This window comes from Choloepus didactylus, chromosome 2 (genome assembly GCF_015220235.1).
Source record: "Choloepus didactylus isolate mChoDid1 chromosome 2, mChoDid1.pri, whole genome shotgun sequence".
Taxonomy (NCBI): Eukaryota; Metazoa; Chordata; class Mammalia; order Pilosa; family Megalonychidae; genus Choloepus; species Choloepus didactylus.
Window position 1 is genome coordinate 11635992 of NC_051308.1, and position 16868 is coordinate 11652859.

Genomic DNA, 16868 nt, shown 5'->3' on the forward strand with positions numbered 1-16868 from the left:
TAAGTAGCATCTTTTCATATTGTTGAAACATTATTTGTTTTAACATTCCCCTATTAGGAGCTGGGCCAGTTTGGATGTGTTATGTCCCCTAAAACTCCATGTTCTTTAATGCAATCTTGTGGGGGCAGAGTATTAGTGTTGATTAGGTTTGAGTCTTTGGCTTAGGTTGTTTTCATGGAGATGTGACTTAGCCAACTGTGGGTAACACCTTTGATTAGATTATTTCCGTGGAGGTGTGACCCCGCCCATTCAGCGTGGGTCTTGATTTAATCACTGGAGTCCTATATAAGAGCTCAGACAGAAGGAGCTTGCTGACATTTTGGAGATATCCATGGAAAGCAGAGTTTTGCTGAAACTTGGAGAACACCATTTTGAAACCAGGAGTTTCGCCATTTTGCAACCTAGGCGCAAGCAGACACCAGCCACGTGCCTTCCCAGCTAACAGAGGATTTCCAGACACCATCCGTGTTCTTCAATGAAGGTACCCTACTGTTGATGCCTTGGTTTGGACATTTTTATGGCCTTCAGACTGTAAATTTGTAACTTAATAAATCCCCTCTATAAAAGCCATTCCATTTCTGGTATTTTGCATAATAGCAGCATTAGAAAACTGGAACAGGGGCATTTAAAAATACTTTCAAGTTTTCTTTACTGTAAATAGTATGTTACTGTACAAATTCCTTTGAGATTATTTTTTGGAGCCACAGGCTCCAAAAAAGTGGGATTATTAGAATTAAGAACTTGAATAACTAAATTTTTGTTGCATATTTCCAGATTTCTTCCAGAAGGATTTCCAAAATGATGATCACCAGGTTTTTTTAGACCTTTGGAGTTTAGAAACTCTGTACTTATAGAATCTTAAATTATTATTTTGCTAATTAAGGAGTATAAAATAGTATTTCATGGGTTTTAGTTTATATTGTTAAGCTTATTAATTAGGTTGAATGTTTAAAATATTAACTTACTTGTCATCTACATCAGTTGATACTGATTCTTCAACTTTTGGGGGGGTATAGTAAATTTTTACATGTTATGTTTGTCATGTTTCTTCATTCATTCCATCCTTTAAAATACAGTAGTTTTGAAAAGAGAAAAGTTACATATAACATGAATGAGAGAGGTGTTATCAAATATACATGATATAGGCATTAAAAAAGATAATAAGGAAATGTTATGAACAAATTTATGCCTATAAATTCGACAATTTAAATGAAAAAGAAAAATTCCTTTAAAAACACAAAATACTAAATATCGCTTAAGAAGAAATAGATAACCTGAGTAGCCATATGTCTTTTAAAGAAGTTGAATTTATAGCTAAAATTTTTCCCCAAAGGGAAACTCCAGGCCCAGATGGCTTATTAGGAGATTCTACAAAACATTTAAGAAATAAATAATACTAATTCTACATCAGAATTGAGGAGGAAATATCATCTTAGGCATTCTGTGAGTCCACTATTATCCTAATACCAAAACCAGAAAAAGACATTCCAAGAAAATAAAACTGCAGCTGAATGTTCCTCCTGAACATAGATGTAACTATTTCTAAGAATGTTAGCAAATCACATTCAACAATAAATATATCATGACCAAGTGGTGTTTATCATTGGGATTTGGAGTCTGGACATAGCGGTCTGTCATTTCTGGAAAACTGTCATCAATTACCACTTCATATAATACCACTATCTAATTCTCCCCCATCCCTTCTAAACAGATTAGACAAATGTTTGACTTTCTCACACTCTTCTTCTTTTAAACTGTCTTCTGTATTGTCCTTTAATTTTTTCTGTTTTACATTCTAGGTTGTTTCTTCACCTCAATACTCCGGTTCACAGATCCCTCTTAAGCCCATTCACGAATGTTTCAATGTTAATTATATACTTTTTTATTTCTAAAAACAAAAAACAATATTTTAAAAATCTTATTTTAAAATACTAAAAGCCTTACTTTACCATCACAGCCTCCATTTCTCTACCAATCATATTTACCTTTACTTTACGATTAAAATAAATGCATAAACCTATTTATTTTAAATTTTTATTTTGACTTTAATAATAAAGGAAAAGCAAATATGGTTTTTCCTTTCAAAATGTTTTCTGGTATTTCTGTCTACTTTGTTTTTGTGATGAATTTTTCTTTTATTTTTTATTCCTAATAGCCAGGGCTTCAGAGAGCAAAGTCTGGCTGATGAAAAAAGTGTGGGCCCCAAATAGAGGTAAAGCAGCTAAACATCTTTACATGGGATATATATTGTTGTGCAGCGTATTTGTCCCTATCTGCCTCTCAGACCTGGCTCCAGTAATTTGAACTGCTCTCCCTCTACCTCCATCCCTACCTCCTTGTGGTGCTGCCAGTGGTTTTCCAAAGAGATTTTGATAATGCTTCAAACCTACATATTAATTGGGCACATCTCCATTTGTATATTTAGTATTCTAACTACAGGCAGAGTATCTCTCTCCATTTGTCTTTATCTTCCATTAGCATTTTATAATTTTCTTTAAAAAGATTGCTTATATCCCAATTTAAGTTAATTTCCCCCAGTTAGTCTTATTGCAAATGTGATTGCTTTACAGTTTCATTTCCAGGTGTGTATAATTTCTAGAGATTTTGAAGCCATAGGACAATAAACACATTCAGTATGTGTATATATTTTAGTATTCTCTTCTTTTTTTTTAATTAAAAATTTTTTTATTTATTGAGATCGTTCACATACTATACAATTAACCGAAGATCCAAAGTGTACAATCGAACAATCAATTGGCTGCAGTACCATCATACAGCTGTGCATCCATCACCACAATTAATTTTTTTTTTTCAATTTTTAGGACATTTTCATTACTCCAGAAAAGAAAAACAGACCAAAAAAAAAGGAAACTCAAATCCTCCCATACCTCTTAACTACCCCCCCTCCATTGTTGACTCATAATATTGGAATACTACATTTGTTATTGTTGGTGAAAGAACGTTAAAATACTAATTGTAATTAGTTTGCAATAGGTATATTTTTTCCCTGTATGCCCCTCTCTTATTTTTTTTTAAGTTTCAGAATAGTATTTAATTTTCAGATATTAATAGTCATCTTATTTGACATCACAAAATAGTGGCCGTGTTATAAATTTTACAGATGAAGATGTTGGTGCACTATTCTCACCATACCTTGGTTGCAGAATAAGTCTGAATACAGATCAATACTTTCCCTTCTTCCTCCTTTGTATATTTAGAAACATGCCTACCCATAACCCTTGCTATTCAAATTATTTTTATCTGAACCAAGGAACTAATTGCATTGAGATAATTTTGTTTTGTTTATAAGAATGCTCACTGTAAACTATACAAGCTTAGGGCTCAGAGAGTAAATAGATTTTTTTTTTTTTTTTTTTCCAAACCCTCTATCTGAACTCAGAAGCTAAAATGGTTCAGTATTTTCCATTAAGTATGCAATAAATAGCAAATCTTGGATCCACAATTAATGTTTTTTTGTTTCAGTGCATGAAATAGAAGTTAATAATTGCTGTGTAAATTTAGTGGTTCAATGACTACCATAACAGATGTCTCTCCATATATAAAGACATTTTTACCAACACTGCTCCCTATAGGCCTTTGCTCTATGTATCCCATGCCTATCTCCAGACAATGGCATCTAATCTACACCAACCAATAAAACATAATTGAGAATACACATTTTTCAATGGTCTCAAAAAGAATAATAGTATTCCTTTGGATTTTCAAAAGAAGTCTGTATTTTCAGACTTAAATTTAATAGTTTTTAATTATTCTTAGTCTAATTCCTGTTTTATCTATTGGGAAACTAAGAGTCATCTTACAAGTTAAGTAGAGATGACCACATTTACAATCAACAAGTCAGAAAAGTGAGGCAGGTATCTTCATCTTCTGACTACTTAGTGTTTCAGAAAGAATGCCATACCATAAACCTGAGTTATCCATTTGAAATAGACTGAAAGAAATGGTAGCATGGAATAGGATGTGATATCAAATATGTTTTCTCCTTCATAATGTCACCATACTGCAATGTCTGTTTATTTCTCTCTGAAATACGGAATTAAAAATAATTTAATATAGGGTTGTGTCTTACGATGGCTATGATGATAATAAAGCCAAACATATATTCATTGGTCACTATATGGCTTAAAAAAGGCATCTTCATCTAATACTACGAAACCTTTCTCCATATCTGTCTCTCCTTTCTTTGCTTCTCTGTCAGTAGGGCTCCTTTTAGTATCTCAAGTAGGTCAGGTCTTTTATTAGCAAAATCTCTCAGCATTTGTTTGTCTGTGAAAAATTTAAGCTCTCCCTCAAATTTGAAGGAGAGCTTTGCTGGATAAAGTATTCTTCTTTGGCATTTTTTCTCTCTAAGAATTTTAAATATGTCCTGCCACTTCTCACCTCCATGGTGGCTGCAGAGTAGTCTCTACTTAGTCTTATGTTGTTTCCTTTGTATGTGGTGAATTGCTTTTCTCTTGCTGTTTTCAGAACTTGCTCCTTCTCTTTAGTATTTGACAGTCTGATCAGAATATGTCTTGGAGTGGGTTTATTTGGGTTTATTCTGTTTGGAGTTCGCTGAGCATTTATGCTTTGTGTATTTATATTGTGTAGAAGGTTTGGGAAATTTTCCCCAACAATTTCTTTGAAAACTCTTTCTAGACCTTTACCCTTCTCTTCCCCTTCTGGGACACCACTGGGTCTTGTATTTGGACATTTTATTTTATCTATCATTACCCTGAGGTCCATTTCGATTTTTTTGATTTTTTTCCCCATTCTTTCTTTTGTTCTTTCATTTTCCGTTTAGTTGTACTTCGGGTTGCTGATTCGTTGGTCATCTTCCTCTAGTCTTTTTTTTTTTTGGGGGGGGGGTTCATTTTTATTGAGATTGTTCAGATACCATACAATTATCCAAACATCCAAAGTGTACAATCACTTGCCCCTGGGTACCCTCATACAGCTGTGCATCCATCACCACACTTAATTTTTGTTCAATTTTTAGAAACTTTTCATTACTCCAGACAAGAAATAAAGTGAAAGATGAAAAAAGAAAAAAAGAAAAGGAAACTCTAAACCTCCCCTATCCCTAACCACCCCCCCTCAATTGTTGACTCCTAGTATTGATATAGTATGTTTGTTACTGTTCATGAAAAAATGTTGAAATACTACTAACTGTAGTATATAGTTTGTAATAGGTATATAGTTCTTCCCTATATGCCCCTCTATTATTAACTTCTAATTGTATTGTCATACATTTGTTCTGGTTCATGGAAATGATTTCTAGTATTTGTACAGTTGATCATGGACATTGCCCACCATAGGGTTCAGTTTTATACATTTCCATCTTTTGACCTCTAACTTTCCTTCTGGTGACATATATGACTCTGAGCTTTCCCTTTCCACCTCATTCACACACCATTCGGCGCTGTTAGTTATTCTCACATCTTGCTACCAACACCCCTGTTCATTTCCAAACATTTAAGTTCATCCTAATTGAACATTCTGCTCATACTAAGCAAGAGCATCTACATTTCTTCCACAAGGCAGGAGGGAGAGTCAAAGAAGGTAGAGAGGCAAAAGAAAGAAGAAACAAAAAAAAAAATGACAGCTAGGAAGCAGCAAAAGGAAAAATAACCTTAAATCAAAGTAGAATAAAGAATCAGACAATACCACCAATGTCAAGTGTCTAACATGCCTCCCCTATACCCCCTCTTATCTGCATTCACCTTGGTATATCACCTTTGTTACATTAAAGGAAGCATAATACAATGATTCTATTAGTTACAGTCTCTAGTTTACGCTGATTGCATCCCTCCCCCAATGCCTCCCCATTTTTAACACCTTGCAAGGTTGACATTTGCTTGTTCTCCCTCGTAAAAGAACATATTTGTACATTTTATCACAATTGTTGAATACTCTAGATTTCACCAAGTTACACAGTCCCAGTCATTATCTTTCCTCCTTTCTTGTGGTGTCTCACATGCTCCCCATCTTTCTCTCTCAACCGTATTCATAGTTACCTTTGTTCAGTGTACTTACATTGTTGTGCTACCATCTCCCAAAATTGTGTTCCAAACCACACACTCCTCTCGTCTATCACCCTGTAGTGCTCCCTTTAGTATTTCCTGTAGGACAGGTGTCTGGTTCACAAAGTTTCTCACTGTCTGTTTGTCAGAAAATATTTTGAGCTCTCCCTCCTATTTGAAGGACAGCTTTGCTGGATACAGGATTCTTGGTTGGTTTTTCTCTTTCAGTATCTTAAATATATTACACCACTTCCTTCTTGCCTCCATGGTTTCTGCTGAGAGATCCGCACATAGTCTTATGAAGCTTCCTTTGTATGTAATGGATTGCTTTTCTCTTGCTGCTTTCAGGATTTTCTCTTTGTCTTTGACATTTGATAATCTGATTATTAAGTGTCTTGGCGTAGGCCTAGTCATATCTCTTCTGTTTGGAGTATGCTGCGCTTCTTGGATCTGTAATTTTATGTCTTTCATAAGAGATGGGAAATTTTCATTAATTATTTCCTCTATTATTGCTTCTGCCCCCTTTCCCTTCTCTTCTCCTTCTGGGACACCAATGATATGTACATTATTGTACTTTGTTTCATCCTTGAGTTCCCGGAGACGTTGCTCATATTTGTTTATTCTTTTCTCCATCTGCTCCTTTGCATGTAGGCTTTCAGGTGTTTTGTTCTCCAGTTCCTGGGTGTTTTCTTCTGCCTCTTGAGATCTGCTGTTGTATGTTTCCATTGTGTCTTTCATCTCTTGTGTTGTGCCTTTCATTTCCATAGATTCTCCTAGTAGGTTTTTTGAACTTTTGATTTCTGCTGTATACATGTCCAGTGCTTCCTTTACAGCCTCTGTCTCTTTTGCAATATCTTCTCTAAACTTTTTGAATTGATTTAGCATTAGTTGTTTAAATTCCTGTATCTCAGTTGAAGTGTACATTTGTTCCTTTGATTGGGCCATAACTTTGTTTTTCTTAGTGTAGGTTGTAATTTTCTGTTGTCTAGGCATGGTTTCCTTGGTTATCCAAATCAGGTTTTCCAGACCAGAACAGGCTCAGGTCCCAGAGGGAAGAAATATTCAGTATCTGGTTTCCCTGTGGGTGTGTCTTAGAAAATTGCTCCACCCTTTGATGCTTCGGGTCACTGTGCTTTTCTGCCCAGCAGGTGACGCCTGCTAGCCTATAATTCTTGAGTGGTGTGAGGAGGTATGGCCATGTTCCCCCAGGCTCTGGGGTCTGGTTCTGAATGGAAAGGGCCCCACCCCTTTCCTCCTAGAGAAGACAGAGCCCCCAGGTGGAGGTCATTAGCATTTCAATGGTCTCACTCTCTGCTTGTGCTGTCTCCACCCATCCCAGAGTCACAGCCCTGGAAACTGAAAATGACTGGGGCTTTCTCCACTGAGCGAAAAAAAGAAACAGATAGTCCCCTTTAGACCCAGTCCAAGGCAACCCTCCTGCTCTCCCAGGTCAGTCGTCACCCAAAGCCTCTGTCTGCTTTTTGGGGCTGCGTACCTGTAGTGAGCAGTTCACACTCGCTACTTAAAACCCCAGTTGGAGCTCAGCTGAGCTGTATTCGCTTGCTGGGAGAGAGCTTCTCTGTGGCACCACACGGCTCCGCAGCTCAGGCTATGGGGGAGGGGGTCTCCCGACCTGGTTCCGCAGGTTTTACTTACAGATTTTATGCTGTGTTCTCAGGCATTCCTCCCAATTCAGGTTGGTGTATGATGAAGGGATGGTCTCGTTTGTCCCCCTGCAGTTATTCTGGATTATTTACTAGTTGTTTCTGGTTTTTTGTAGTTGTTCCAGGGGGACTACTTAGCTTCCACTCCTCTCTATGCCGCCATCTTGCCTTAGTCCTTCCTCTAGTCTTGTACCATGAGTATCCAGAATCTTTTTAATTTGGTCGACAGTTTCTTTTATTTCCATAAGATCATCTGTTTTTTTTATTTACTCTTGCAGTTTCTTCTTTAGGCTCTCTAAGGTCTTCTTCATGTCTTTTATATCCTGTGCCATGCTCTTCTTCATGTCCTTTATATCTTGTGCCATGGTCTCATTGTTTGTCTTTAGTTCTTTGATTAATTGCTCCAAGTACTGCATCTCCTCTGATATTTGGATTTGGGTGTTTGGGTTTGGGTTATCCATATCGTCTGGTTTTTTCATATGCTTTAAAATTTTCCATTGTTTTTGGCCTCTTGGCATTTGCTTAACTTGATAGGGTTCTTTTAGGATATGTATGCTAATTCAAAGACTTCTCTCTGATTTGTCAGATCTACAGCTTGGTGGTGTACACTTTCTCTAACTAACCAGCAGGTGGCATCTGCGAGCCACCTATTCCCCTCAAGCCAGTTCTCCCCAACTTTGTCTTTTTGGTGTGTGGGGGTCTGATTCTTGTGGAGTCCAGTTGGTGCACCAGTTTTGCATGTGTAGTTGTTGCTGTCCGCCCTGAATGTGGGGTGTATGTCTGAGCAGTCAGGAAGCGAAGGCAGCTTTAACAATCAAACCTCCCAGGTGTTCCTGGAGATTTAAGGCTGTTCTAAGAGTCTAAACCTTCAGTTCAGTCTCGCCACAGATTGTCTTTGCCGCTAACCCACAAGTCCTTGGTATTGGCATATGGTCCCTGGGATTTCCGAGTGGTTCCTTCTTCTAAGCCGTGCCCTTCTAGGGCCTCCACTGAGGGAAGGCTGTGCTACATCACAAGTGCGCGCCAACCCTCAAGGGAAGTTCTGTGCCACAGGGCCAAGTAGGGGCGTTCCCAGCCTGCTGAAAGGATGGCTGAATGGGGTGAGTTAATTTCCCCCTTTTCACACAGCTCTGCCTTCCCAGCTCCAGGTCAATTAGCTGTGGGTGCGCGAAAGGCTGTTTTCCATGCCAGATATTGTAGCATGTGCGCACGTTGCTGGAAACACTTCCTGTCACACTGGGTTTTTTGGCGCAGCTCTGGGCTGTGGCTGATGGCTATAAGGGGCGTGTTTTTTTTCCCCTTTTGGCTAACCTCTCCCTGTCTCACTCCGAGACAGTTAGGAGTGGGTGTGCAAAAGGCTATCATCCACACCAGATACTGAGGCATACTCACAGGTTGTGGAGACACTGTTCCTGCCTCGCTACCCTGTGTGGTTCTCGCTGCCATATCCACAGCCGCTTTTGGGTTTTTAAAAAGAACTAGTCCAACTCCAAATGCCAACCCACGGTTTCCCCACACTGCAGTGTGGCTGCCGGACATTCATCAGGCTTATTCACTCACATCAGAATGCAGACTTGGGTTTCACCAAGTGCATGGTCCCTATGGATTTAGCATACCTTGTCCAGCTCGTGCATCGCTGGAACTGGTGTTCTGGGTGACTTTCTGGCTTTTATCTAGTGTTTTTCACGGAGGAGTTTTTTTGCCCTGTCTGTCCTAACCGCCATCTTCCGGAGGTCCAGATCCACAGTTTTTACTTACAGAGTTTATGCTGTGATCTCGGGCACTCCTCCCAATTCACGTTGGTGTATGATGAGTGGACAGTCGTGTTTGTCCCCCTGCAGTTATTCCGGCTTATTTACTAGTCATTTCTGGTTTTTATTAGTTGTTCCAGGGAAACTACTTGGCTTCTACTCCTCTCTATGCCACCATCTTAGATCCTTCCTTTAGTATTCTTTTTAAATTGAAAGCAATGTGCTTAGTAAAGTAGTCAATGTATTCTTTTTTTCTACTCTACCTGAAAATACCTTTTGAACTTCCAGCTATAAGTTTACGGTTTCTTTAGTTCAGGCAGCTTCTTGCTAAAAATTTGTTAAGTACTATTTGTGGAGAGACAGATAATGAGAGTGTTAAAGTTCTACATTCTTTGTAACATTCACATATAGTAAGTAGTACTTATATTTTTCTGTCTTTACATTTTGTATCCTGAGAATAGATCACTCTTAAAGGCCCTGTCAGCAGTAAACTTTCTTTGTTTTTAAAGATTGAAACAAAGTGAATTTTCTAACAATAAAAATCTTCTAAATAAAGCCTTTGACATTATTCTATTCATATAAGTAGTTATACATTGAGATTCCCTAAAATGGCTTTATTTCATATGGGTGTTTGTTTAAACTTGTTAGTGAATGATATCCTCTCTGAATTAGCTGCAGTGGTTGCTGAGGAAATTGGGTCCAGAGTCTTCAGGGAGCTCTTCCGTTGACCCAGAAGTGTCCTCGTCCAATACAGTGTCCTCTCCTTGCAGGCCTTCAAGGATTCTCGACCATTACCACTTCCTAAAGAGCACCTTGGGAATTTCTTTGGTAATTATATAAATACTCTACCTTAAGGGAAATTTACTAGAGAATGTCTTTATTTTCCCCAGAATTTTACTTCTTATTGGAGACAACGATTCAACAATTATTAGTTGACTGAAAGAATAAATGAACTAGTTTAGAAACTAAACTATGAGTTGCTTTTATGTGTTTTAAATTCTTTTAGTTTATTCCTAAGGCTTTTGGAGAATGTCCAACTATAAGGTATCATTAATAAGCAAGTGAGGCCATGGGGTACATGGTCTGTAGCACAGACAGGCTGACATTTTTCATTATATGTTACCACATTGCTGACTCCTATTACCAGTGGACCAGTGCAGAACTTCTCTGTCTTCTGATAGACTTGGAATGAGTTTTAATAGATGTACTTAGCAGAGAGTCTGCTTTCTCTTGTTTCAATGCTTTAAAAAAAAATCAAAACAAAATTGGTTGAGGTGGCTTATTGACAGATATAACCAGGATAAAATATTTACCCTCATGATGCCCATTGTCAAGCATAAGTAATTGCCATATATTTAATAAGCATTTGGATGGAGGCTTGTACGTGAGGTTTTGGGAACAGTGAGGAGAGTGTGAGGGAATTCTCCAGGGAATGATTCAGATCAGCTGAATTTTAAGCAGTCTTGAGTGGTAAAAAGAAGTTTGTGAAAAGATGTGTTTGTCTAAGACTCAGAGTAGTGGAGGAGGAAGCCAGAGAAGTAGGTGGGAGTTGGTGTGTCAAGGGAAAAACATTATCCCTTGATGATGGAAAGCAGCAAAGAGTAGAAGCAGGAGAAGGTGGGATTATATATGCAATGTAGCTTCTGAATTGAAGGAGAGGAGGGACTGGGAGCTGGGACTTTGGTTAAAGGCTTTTGCAAAAATCTATGCTAAAAGGATATGCTCAGGCCATGGCAATAGGAATAATGAGGGCAAGTTTGAAAGATATGTAGAAGGTGAAATTAGTGGGATTGCTGACAGTCTTGATGTGGATGGCATTGAAAGGTGGTGCTCCATATGACTCCCAAATTTATAAGTGGATGCTGTTGACTAAGATGAATGATAACAGACTTCATTTTAGGACATGTTGCTTTTGAGGATTAAGTGGTATAGTTATTAAGAATTCAAGTTCAGATTGATACATAGGCACACATGCGTGAATCTCAAGAACATGCTGAGCAAAAGAAGGCAGACACAAAAGACTACATGTATAGTGTATGATTCCATTTATATGAAACTCCAGAAAAGACAAATGTAATCTACAATTGCAGAAAGCAGGTCAGTGGTTGCCTAAAGGATTGAGGGGATAGAGGTACAAGAAAAATATTGGGGTTCTTGATTGTGGTGATGGTTACATGGGTGCATAAATGTGTCAAATTTATTGAAATGTGCACTTTAAACTGTGCATTTTAGTGTATCTGTGTATCTAAAGTATACATAAAGTTGATTTTTAAAAATTTGAGTTCTGTAGGGAGGGCTGAGCCAAAGGTAATGTTTGAGAGTTAGGTTTTAGGTTGTGATTGAAATTCTAATGGTGAATGAGATTGTTAAAGATAATTATTTAGGATTAGAAGAGGACCAAAGAAAGAAACCTTGGGGGCACCAACCTTTAAGAACAGGGGAAGGAAGAGGAGCCTTTGAAGAAAATAGTGGAATAGTTAGGAGTGGAGGCAAAGCAGAGGACAGCAACAGGAATCTAAAGCAAAGAATTTCATGGAAGGAAAGGCCAGAAGTTTCAGTTGATGCAAAGGTGTCAAGATAGGGACTTAGAAATGAGAAATGGATTTTTTCTCAGCAACTTGGTGGTTGATTGCAGATGTTGCATGTTAGGGATTGACAGAGTATAGAAGACAGTTGCAGGCCAGTGTTTTAGAAGTTCTGGCCAGGAAAGGGACCAATAAAAGGTCAGGTAGGTGGTTTGGGAAATTCAGAGTCCAGTTCTTCAAGGCCCTTTTACCTTTCATAGACTGAGGGGCTCTGCTAGAAAAGGACAGTTTGTAGATACAGGTAATTGATGGGCAGTGGCTCAGAGGGGACTAGGAGGGTCAGACTTCTGACTAAAGGGCAGAGACTCATTCTGAAGTCAGAAAGAGGTGTGAAGTTAGATGCAGAGTGGATAAGTTGCTAGGAGGATACAAGGCTCAGGACTAAATGTGCAAGGTGAAGAAACTGGTTTAAGGAGAGTGGTGTAGTTTTGAAATAACTGCCTTAGGAAATGGGAACAGAAACTGACTGAGTATAAATTAAGGGATTGTTGAGAAGAGTTAAGAATTGACTGAAAGGAACTTCCAGGGAAGATGGCGAAGTAGGGACCATAGAACTCACTCCTCCTACCAAAAACAGCTGGTGAACAGGCAGAAACTGCCTGAAACAACTGTTCTGGGGCTCCGGAGGCCAGGGTAACACTGTACAGCCTCCATGGAAAAGTGGGACAAAGAGACTACTGAGAAACTGTGGTAAAAAACTGAGAGTAATGTGCTACATGGCAGCTGCCATTGTCCAGCCCCATCACTCGAGGTGAGGCACCTCAGATCTGGTCACTGGCTGGCTGCTACGGACAGAGAGGGCTGTGGAAGCCCTTTTGCCCAAGAAAAGGATGGTGGGGGGAGGGTAGGCAAGGCCAACAACTGATCACAGCTTTTGATCCACAAATTTAGATAGCTGGGTCCCAACTCTGAACAGCTTTTTAGCCCATCCCATAAAGGACCACCGTGGCCATTGTTTCACTCCACTCCCAACAGGGGCAAAGCAGTGGAGGTTCAAAGATGCATGGCATTCCTAGGGCTGCAGGGAAAAGTTTGCTGAAGAGCGTCATCTGCTGGGAAGACCAGGAAAGTGTACTTTTGGGGAGCCATCAAAAAGGCTTTTTGGCATCTTTCCTGACCCTCTCTGCGGGACTCTTTGAAACTAGTCTTTATTGTTGGCTTTAACTGGGAAATATTGACTTAGGAAAATCCTCTCCAGGATGACCCTCCTCCCAGAATTTGCCCCCAGGGAAAAGCAGCTAGAGGCAATGAAAAGAGATTTAGAAACAAATAAATAAAATGTAATGGAGGAAAATGAAAACAAACAGAATGGATCAAGATTCCCAGAGAAGGATCAAAGGAAAGGAAACTTTCTCCTGGCGGTGAAACAATTGCACAAAAAGTACAGTCTTGAAAATTGCAATGTACGTCCAGGGCAAGAATCAGATGAAGAAGAGCTGAAAACATATGATCAGTTAGATAGGAGCAATTCTAAGGGACTGGAATTGAACCAAGTGTCAAAGAAATGCCTTAACACAAAGCCAAGCAGCAATAAAACCCTAGGCAAGAGGGAGAAACTGACCTTCAGAGTAAACTCATCAAGATAATCAGATGCCTAGACATCAGAAAAAATTACGAGTTATACTAAGAAACAGGAAGATATGGTCCAGTCAAAGCAACAAATGAAAACTTCGGAGGAGATACAGAATTTCTGACAACTAATCAAAGATGTTGAAACAAGTTTCCTAATTCCATTCAAGGAGATGGAAGAAAATGTGGCCAAAGAGATAAAGGATATTAAGAAGACATAGAGTGAGCATAAAGAAGAATTTGAAAGTATGAAAAGAAACATAATAGAATTTGTGGGAATGAAAGGGACAATAGACGAGATAAAAAATATACTAGAGGCGTACAACATCATATTTGAACAGATAGAAGAAAGAATCAGCAAACTAGAAGATAGGACAATCGAAACCTTACAGACATAAGAACCGATAGAGAAGCAAAGGGAAAATTGAGCAGGAAATTGAATGACAGCACAAAGTTCACAAACATATGTGTCAAGGGTGTCCCAGAAGGAGAAGAGAACGGAAAAGGGTCAGAAAGGAATTTGAGGAAATACTAGCCGAAAATGTTCTAACTCTTATGAAAGACTTAAATATACAGATCCTAGAAGTGCAATGTATTCCAAACCGAATAAATCTTAGTAAACCTGCTTTGAGATGCCAAAAAGCCTTTTTGATGGCTCCCCAAAAGTACACTTTCCTGGTCTTCCCAGCAGATGACGCTCTTCAACAAACTTTTCCCTGCAGCCCTAGGAATGCCATGTATCTTTGAACCTCCACTGCTTTGCCTCTGTTGGGAGTGGAGTGAAACAATGGCCATGGTGGTCCTTTTTGGGATGGGCTAAAAAGCTGTTCAGAGTTGGGACCCAGCTATCTAAATCTGTGGATCAAAAGCTGTGATCAGTTGTTGGCCTTGCCTACCCTTCCCCCACCATCCTAATCAGAATGTTAAATGCCAAAGATAAAGAGGGAATTCTGAGAGCAGCAAGAGAAAATGCATTCATTAACAAGGGAACTGCAATAAGATTAAGTGCCGAATTTTCTGCAGAAACCATGGAGGGGAGAAGGCAGTGGTATGATACCTTTAAGTACTGAAAGGCAAAGACTGCTAGCCAAGATTCTTTATCTGGAGAAACTGTCCTTCAAAAATGAGGGAAAGTTTAAAATATTCACAGATGAACAGAAACAGAGAGTTCATTAACAAGAGATCTGCCCTATAAGAAATAACTAAAGGCAGTTCTGCAGGATGAAAGGAGAAAAGACAGGAGAAATATGGTATGATCTCACTGATATGAAAGAATAATGAGCAAACTCATAGAGTTAGAAACTAGAATGTAGGAGGTAGAATGGCTGTAGAGAAAGAGGAGTTAATGTTTAATTTGTATGGAATTTCTAATTCAGTTGATTGTAAATGTTTGGAACTGGATAGAGGTGATGGTAGCACATTATTGTGACTGTTATTAACAGCGCTGAATTATATGTGTGAATGTGTCGGGAAATTTTGGGTTGCAGATGTTACTAGAAGGAAAGTTAGAGGCTAAAATGTGGGTTAGAGTTAAAAGTTAGAGGCTAAAATGTGCACCCTGTTGTAGACAATGGCTGTGGTTAATACTATACATATAAGAATGTTCTTTCATGAATTATAACAAATGTAGGTCACTATTACAAAGTGTTAATAATAGGGTGTACACAGGAAAAATACACTTAATGCAGACTGTGAACTATAGCTAACTAATATTTTAATATTCTTTCAGGAATTGTAAGAAAGGTACTACACCACACCAATGCAGAATGTCAACAATGGGGGGAGGGTATATGGGAATATTGTATATGGGGTATATGGGAATATATGGGGTATATTGGGAATATTGTATTTTTTTCCATGAAATGGAAAAAATATTGTATTTTTTCCATGATTTTTATGTAAACCTACAACTTATCTAATGAAAAAAAATTTTTTAATTATAATTATCATTTTATGCAAAGTGAAAGAAACCAGATGCAGAGTACTACATATTGTGTGATTCCATTTGTATAAAATGTAAATATGAATAAATCTATAGAGACAGAAAAAAATGTATCAATATTCATCCATAAGTTGTAACAAATATACCACATGGATGTAAGATGTTAATAACAGGGTTATTAACCTGCAACAGGTGCAGGGTATGTACTATCTTCACAACTTTTCTGTAAATCTAAAACTATTTTATAAAACAAAGTTTACTTTAAAAAAAAGAGTGATCGAGAGTAGAAGCCACCCAGTGGTAATAATTGGAGAAGCTGTCATTTTCTCTAGCTGTGCCCAGCAACTTGTAGATAGATGCTTCCATTTCAGACAAACAGCAGGTCTCTGTCACTAATACCTAAAATACCATGGCTAACATTTTCTTCATTCTGGCTACTGAGAGTTTTCCAAGCACTACTTTCGGTGCTGCAGGTGGTTGTATCTGTCCACAGCCCGAGCTCCTGGACAGTGCTGGAGCCTTACTCAGAAGGGCAGGCATCACGGGCATTGAAGCGGAAGAAGGTCTTGTGCATCCCCATCTGTGCTCCTCCCCACAGCAGGTAAAATTGGTAGGAGTTGTGTTTGAACCCAAAGGGGTTTGTGACTGACTTGTGGCTACCAATAAAGGTTTTGTTTGGCTAGAAATTAAAGCCTGTTGCCTGGGGAAAATATGCTTTCTTTAGTGAAAGTATTTGAAAGGATTAGCAGTTGGTGTTGCCCAGCAGTGTTGTGCAGAGGGCTTGGCTTCAGGTGTAAGGCTGAGGTATCAGGTGAGAGTCATTTGTGGTCTGTCTTCTAAAAGACATTTTGAAATGTAAACGTTCTAGTCTGAGGACCACACCGAGAACATTCTCTTTCCCAGGAATCAGTGGCATATGAAGCCTGTAAAAGTCATCACGATACCCCCAAATGCCAGAGGAGAAAGAGCTGTGGTTTCTGCTGTTGTTTTTACTGGTTGGGGGAGCAACAGCTTTTGTTGTGATCCATGTGATCCAGCGCCCAGAAAAGGAAATCATCTTTTGAAATTTAAACATGTGTCCCGGTGGGAAGGCCTTGCATTGCCCTTTTGCTTTACTCTTCAGTACTTCTCTTTTTGCTTGTTCATTTCATCAGTTTGTGTCAAAAGGAAAATCCAAAGTGATTAAGCCTTAGTCTCTGCCTTTGGCTCCTGCCTTGAGGGACTTAGTGGTTGTTAGATTCTCTTCGGCTAATGGCTAAAGGTAATATTTTTTATATTGATAAAAGAAATAAATTGAAGCCTTGCTTGTTGTTCCCCATTTTTTCCTCACCCCC

The 16868-nt window shown here is 38.7% G+C and overlaps 1 protein-coding gene across 3 annotated transcripts in view; it reads left to right on the forward strand.

Annotated features, from left to right (window-relative positions):
* TULP4 (TUB like protein 4) overlaps positions 1-16868 on the forward strand; it is a 336350-nt gene that overhangs the window by 129412 nt on the left and 190070 nt on the right. The window contains exon 1 of one of the 3 annotated variants that reach the window (XM_037820610.1): positions 10155-10266. The exons of the other annotated variants lie outside the window; for them this stretch is intronic. The gene's annotated coding sequence lies outside the window, so the exon portion shown is untranslated. Of the gene's footprint in view, positions 1-10154; positions 10267-16868 lie in introns of those variants that run through there. 3 annotated transcript variants of the gene reach the window in all.